Source organism: Heterodontus francisci, chromosome 2, assembly GCF_036365525.1.
Source record: "Heterodontus francisci isolate sHetFra1 chromosome 2, sHetFra1.hap1, whole genome shotgun sequence".
NCBI lineage: Eukaryota > Metazoa > Chordata > Chondrichthyes > Heterodontiformes > Heterodontidae > Heterodontus > Heterodontus francisci.
The window spans coordinates 217,092,374-217,099,340 of NC_090372.1; positions in this window are offsets into that span (position 1 = coordinate 217,092,374).

Consider the following 6,967-nt stretch of genomic DNA (forward strand, 5'->3'; position numbering starts at 1 on the left):
GAAGGAAAAGTGATATAGTTCCAAGTCAGGATGGTGTGTGGCTTGGAGGAGAACATGCAGGTGGTGGTGTTCCCATGCATCTGCTGCCCTTGTCCTTCTAGGTGGCAGAGGTCGCGGGTTTGCAAGGTTCTGTCTAAGGAGCCTTGGTGCACTGCTGCAGTGCATCTTGTAGATGGTGCACACTGCTGTCACTGTGCGTCGGTGGTGGAGGGAGTGAATGTTTGTGGACGGGGTGCCAATCAAGCGGGCTGCTTTGTCCTGGATGGTGTCGAGGTCCTTGAGTGTTGTTGGAGCTGCACCCATTCAGGCAAGTGGAGAGTAATCCATCACACTCCTGACTTGTGCCTTGTAGATGGTGGACAGGCTTTGGGGGGTCAGGAGGTGAGTTACTCACCACAGGATTCCTAGCCTCTGACCTGCTCTTGTAGCTATGGTATTTGTACTCCAGTTCAGTTTCTGGTCACTGGTAACCTCCCCAAGATGTTGATAGTGTGGGATTCAGCGATAGTACTGCCATTGAATGTGAAGGGGAGATGGTTAGATTCTCTATTGTTGGAGATGGTCATTACCTGGCACTTCTATGGTGCAAATGTTGTTTGCCACTTATCAACCCAAGCCTGGATGTTGTCCAGGTCTTGCTGCATTTCTACACCGTCTTCTTCAGTATCTGAGGAGTTGTGAATGGTGCTGAACATTGTGCAATCATCAGCAAACATCCACACTTCTGACCTTATGATGGAAGGAAGGTCATTGATGAAGCAACTGAAGATGGTTTGGCCTAGGACACTACCCTGAGGAACTCCTGCAGTGATGTCCTGGAGCTCAGATGATTGACTTCCAAAAACCACAACCATCTTCCTTTGCACTAGGTACGACTCCAACCAGTGGAGGATTTTGCCCCTGATCCCCATTGACTCCAGATTTGCTAGGGCTCATTGATGCCATACTCAGTCAAATGCTGCCTTGATGTCAAGGGCAGTTACTATCACCTCACCTCTTGAGTTCAGCTCTTTTGTTCATGTTTGAACTAAGGCTGTAATGAGGTCAGAGCTGAGTGGCCCTGGCGGAACCCAAACTGAGTGCCACTGAGCAGGTTATTGCTAAGCAAGTACCGCTTGATAGCACCGTTGATGACACGTTCCATCACTTTACTGATGATCAAGAGTAGACTGATGGGTGGTAATTGGCCGGGTTGGACTTGTCCTACATGTTGTGCACAAGACATATCTGGGCAATTTTAAGCTAGTGGCGTGGCAAGTTCTGGAACACAGGTCTTCAGTACTATTGCCAGAATATTGTCAGGGCCTATAACCTTTGCAGTATCCAATGCCTTCAGTCATTTCTTGATATCACATGGAGTGAATCGCATTGGCTGAAGTCTGGCATCTGTGTTGCTGGGGACCTCAGGAGGAGGCCGAGATGGATCATCAACTCGGCACTTCTGGCTGAAGATTGTTGCAAATGCTTCAGCCTTATCTTTCGCACTGATGTGCTGGACTCCCTCAGCATTGAGGATAGGGATATTTGTGGAGCCACCTCCCCCAATTAGTTGTTTAATTGTCCACCACCATTCACGGCTGGATGTGGCAGGACTGCAGAGTTTCGATCTGATCCATTGGTTGTGGGATCTATTGCATGCTGCTTACGTTTGGTACGCAAGTAGTCCTGGGCTGTAGCTTCACCAGGTTGACACCTCATTTTGAGGTATGCCTGGTGCTGCTCCTCGCATGCCCTCTTGCACTCTTCATTGAACCATTTTGCTTTCCTAATAGCCTGCTGCACCTGCATGTTGAAAACCGTGGCACGGAGTCAACTTCCCCTTGGCCCCTTTATTCCCTCCACCCACTTGATCCTGGCCGTCACATGGGACTAAGTCCTCTTAATTCAGGCTCAGGCTGGGTGTTTGGGATATCGGGGTTACAGGAGAGCCACCCTTCACCTAATCCACCAGCTACATTTAATGGCTTAGTACAAAGAGGAGGAAACTTAGCCCTTTCTTTAACTATCAATTTACTTTATTCATGTTGTTGTACAATGTAAGAATAAGGCTTATACACTTGGTTAGACAAAAGCATGCAACTCAAACTGGGTTATACAGTTAATAACAAAGCTAACTAGAATCGATAAGCATACCCACTAGGTTCCTCTGACCTTTCCCTGACCTAGTCACAGAAAACAAAGGATAATACCCAAAAAAGGGGAGAGCTGACGTTGGCCAGGCGTTACGTTCTCTCTCTCTTTTACGTCGTCACCGCGTTGCTGACGCAGGGTCTTCCACTTCCACGATGGTTGGTCTCCGGAGTTTCTCGCTGGCTCTATGCTCGAGATTCTCCATACTTATTCTCTTTCTTATCTCTTCGAGCTGTGCAGTCTCTTTCCTGTTGCTTTAGGCCTGCTCACCTCGTTCATATCTTCTCCTTATTGGCCCAGGCCCAAAGACCCTGGTATCACTCTTTGTCCAAATAAGACTCTATGCTTGTGATCTCTCCCTTGTCTTTCACATAAATTAATTAGTTCAAACTGGTTTTTACCAGCACGGGCCAGTGCCTGAGCTCAGGTTACTTTAGTTCACAAGCTATGCAACAGTTTGTAACAGATTCAGTACTTCTTGCAACCCCTGGCCAACATCACCCCCCTCTTGATCCAAAGATACTTATCTTAGGATCATCAATCCTCCCTTCTCTGTGAACCATTCCTGAGAATGTCATTGTCCCCCAATGGGTGTGCTATACCGTTACATACAAAAAGATACATCTATAAAACTTAGTATATACAGTTTTTTTTACAGTTTTTGTTTATATTGATAACCGTTCCTTCTGTTTCATTATAGCCCCATCATCCAATCTTCGCAAAATTTCATTTTTCCACCTTCTAAGCTGATATACATTGAGTACAACAATTATTAGCGCACATAGAATCACTAAGACAGCAACATGTGATATGTGATACAATTCTGACCCTTGGATGTATTTGAACATTAGATCTCCAATTCCAAAACTTACTCCAAAACCCTGGGTCACGCAACAGTTAATTTGCCTTGTCGGAATGGGTTCTAATTGTTTTAGTGTGTTTATTCCATTGATGAATTATCTCTTTTGCCTCTTCTGCTATTTGTGCCCAATCTGCTGTTAGGTGTGGAATGGGTGGTAATTCGGTGGCAATATATTCCCGTACCTCTTGATCTGTATCAGTACATTGGATTGTGAGATTTTCCTTTTTCACTATCCTCGTTATTGGCTTAGGCAGGACTTGTTCACCAACAACCAAGTCCGAGGTTACATTGTGAATGGCTACATTGTGTCCCTCCAGAGGGCACTGTTTCCAGCCCTTGTTGTAGTTCATAGCAGCCGTGGCTGTGTAATGTGTTTGCCCCACAAGGGCATATTGTGAAAAGGTCTGGTTATTAACACGCAGAATGGACAATGAACAATTTTCATAGGTGCTGAGCCCGCAATTTGTAAGTTTCTGTCTCGTTGTCTCTTCCGGACAGGCCCAGTGATTCTCCCCTTGATGACATTTTGACAAATCTACCCCTTTCTCAACACCATCCATTACAATGGCATGAGATGGTGGGTTACTTAAAGATATCCAAATACCCTCTTGGTACTTGCCCACGTTATGGACTCTCTTTAAAGGGTAGGTCAAATTGCTTCCGTGTCGGGGAATATGAAACACTGCCCCAACATAATATCTTCCTCTATCCTCGTCACAGGTACCTAACACTCTGTTAGTTAAGGTCAAACTTCTGTTCCCTCCGGTATACCCAATGTTTTTCCCGCGCACGCCAACCCATCCACTCCCGCATAATACAAATTTAAATCTTCTCGCTTTCCTTTGTTGGTTCGAACTATCTTGATCTGCAGAGCAAAGTTGTTTCTGGCCACGGGATAGTCTTCCCGCGTCAACACTGCTTCCGGAACATTCATTCGTCGTGACAGCTCCGATGCGGGTTCACCTATAGTCCCAAATATGGTCAATCCAATAGCAATGCAATGTATCACCCTCTTCATTGTGGGCTAGGCCTGTAATATACAATTGTAATTTCAGCTCTTATTTACAGTTTCTTTCATATCCTATTTTAAGTCCAGTCTCTCCATACACTGAGCCAGACTGTCTATATCTTGTTCCCAATTTGTTACTGATTCTAACCGTCTATTTCTTCTAGCCCACTTACTTCCCCTGTTTTCTTTATTTTACTTTCGTTTTTCCCCTCGATTTCTCTCTGTATGTGGACGTACAACATCAGGTTATCTTTCAAACACTTCCGTTTGGATCCGCAGTTGATCCTGCTCTTGATCTCCCTGACCTTCGGTCGAAACATCGGGAGCATCAAGCATCACATGCCAACTGTGATTATCTTGTTTTTCTCCTCCTAACTTTAACTGATTAATGTGATACCAGCCACTCTTATCTGGTGCTGTCAATACTTTGTATACAGATGGACTAGCTTTATCTACTATCTCATAACTTTGGACTTTGGACTCAAGAATGAGGAGGGCTGGTATATTCTGATCATTACCCTTTGTCCATGGTCCAACTCTCTCGGGCTAGCTTTCGCATCAAAATAAGCCTTGCTTTGCTGTCTCTTCTTTCGTTCTTGGTGAGCTGCTATGTAATTTGCTTCTCTCACTGTTTCTACTAGTTGTTGCACCCATTTTTCTGATATGATACTGTCCACCTCGGGTTCGGACAATTCCAAACCTACCAACCCCTCCATTCCTCTCATGCCCCTTCCCGTCATGAGTTTATAGGGAGTATAGCCTGTTGATGAAGCCGCAGTATTCCTGATTACCATCAACACATAGGGCAGAATGACCTGCCAGGTCGTCTTGTGCTGCTGTACCATTTTAGCTATCATGTTTTTCAATATCCAATTCATCCTTTCCACAATTCCGCTAGACTGTGGTCTATAGGGTATGTGGAATTTCTGTTTGACCCCAAAGAGGGTCATTACATTTTGCATTACTTGGGCTGTAAAATGTGTTCCCTGATCTGATTCTATGCTTCGGGGTAAACCCCACCGAGTGAACACCCTCTCTAACAGAATTTTCGCGGTGATTTTGGCTGAATTTGTTCTGGTTGGGAAAGTTTCCACCCATTTGGTAAACGTATCTACTATTATTAGAATGTACTTAAACCCTCCTGGAGTGGGGGGTAGGGGGTCCTACGTAGTCTATCTGTAAATTAGTCCAAGGCCCTTCTACTGGTCTAGTATGTCGGAGGGCCCCTTTCTTGACATTCCTATCGGGGTTGTGTTGTGCACAAATCAAACAATTCTTGACGTAGTGTTCCATGTCACCTTTCATCCCAGACCACCAGCACACCTCCTTTATCCTTTCCAGGGTACTCTCTGTCCCTTTATGTCCCCATATGTCATGGTACCAGTGGATTATTTGGTTTCATCCCCCCTCTGGCACTACAAGTTTTCCTTCACATAAAACCACTCCGTCCTGAATATAGACCCCCTAGTACTCTTTGTATGTGTCTGACTCTACTCCTTCTATCAGTTTTTTCAATTCTCCATCTTTCTTCTGCTCCTCTGTTAAATCCATTATCTGAACCTGTTTCCCTTTCTGTTCCCCAATGTCCTCAATCGGTAGCTGCCATTCCTGCCCACTAACAGCACCTTGTTTGGCTAGCTCATCCGCTTTCCTGTTCCCTTCCGGACTAAGTTTTGAATGAGCTTTTACCTTCGTGATCCCATATCCTTTCCCCTGTGCTCCTACAAAGATGTATCTTAATAATGGGGCCGATGGAAGGGGCTTCCCATCTGCTGAGACAAAACCTCTCGCCTCCCATAAGGGCAAATGTTCCTTGAGGCTATTACAGACATACATGCTATCAGAATATATAACTGATCCGGGCGGGAAGTATTCTGGGTGGCCAACCACATATGCGACGGCTGCTAATTCTGCCGCCTGCGCGCTCATGGTTTTAGGCAATTTTAAGGCTGTGCTAAATTTTTCCTGACCGTGTTCGTCTTCTACATATATCCCGCACCCAGTTTTCCTCTCACCATCCTGTACTGATGAGGAACCATCCACAAAAATTTTTAAGTGGGGTTCTTCTTTTTCCTTTGCATCTTTGCTTTCGGGCCCCGTTGCTTTCTCCAATCCACTCCTACCCCCTCCTCTTTGTTTTGATACAAATGGTCCCTTGGGATCATTTGCTATCATGACTTGACACTCATGTTTCTCTCCTTGATACACTAGGTTGTCTGTCAACATAGTGGTAGTTTTTACCCCTTTTACGCTTATGTTTCTTTCTTGCAACAATAGTATCCACCAAGCAATTCGGCTCTGACTTACTGACCCGTCTTTGATCCTACCGTCTAATAGTAACTGTACGGGAGTATGTTCTGTCAATATTGTAAGTGGGTTCAGTCCCACTACGTAAGTAAAATACTGTACTGCCCAAAAAACTGCTAACAAATGTTTCTCGCATGTCATATACCCCTGCTCTACCGGTGAAAGCATACGCGAGGCATACGCTACTGGTCTCAATTTCCCGTGTGTCTCCTGTAACAGAACTGCCGAGCGGGTGGTGTCTGTGGTAGCTACCTCCAATGAAAACGGCTCAGTTGGATTTGGGGTTTTCAGAGCAGGCGCAGTAGCTAGTGCCTGCTTTAAATCTGAAATGACCTGTGTGTGTTCAGTTTTCCACTCCCGCGCCACATTCTTTTTCAATAGCTCCATTAATGGGGCTGCTTTTGTAGCAAATCCGTCAATGTGGTCCCTGCAATATCCCACCAACCCCAGGAAGGATCTCAACCCTTTTTCATCCATCGGGATAGGGAGTTTGCCAACCGCTACCACCCTTCATTGGTCAATTTCTCTCTTACCCAGTGTCAAGATCATTCCCAAGTAAGTAACCTTCTGTTTCATAACCTACACTTTTTTAGGGTTTACTTTTAGTCCCAATTCATGTAACAATTGTAGTAATTCACTTAGTAGCTGATAATGTTCCT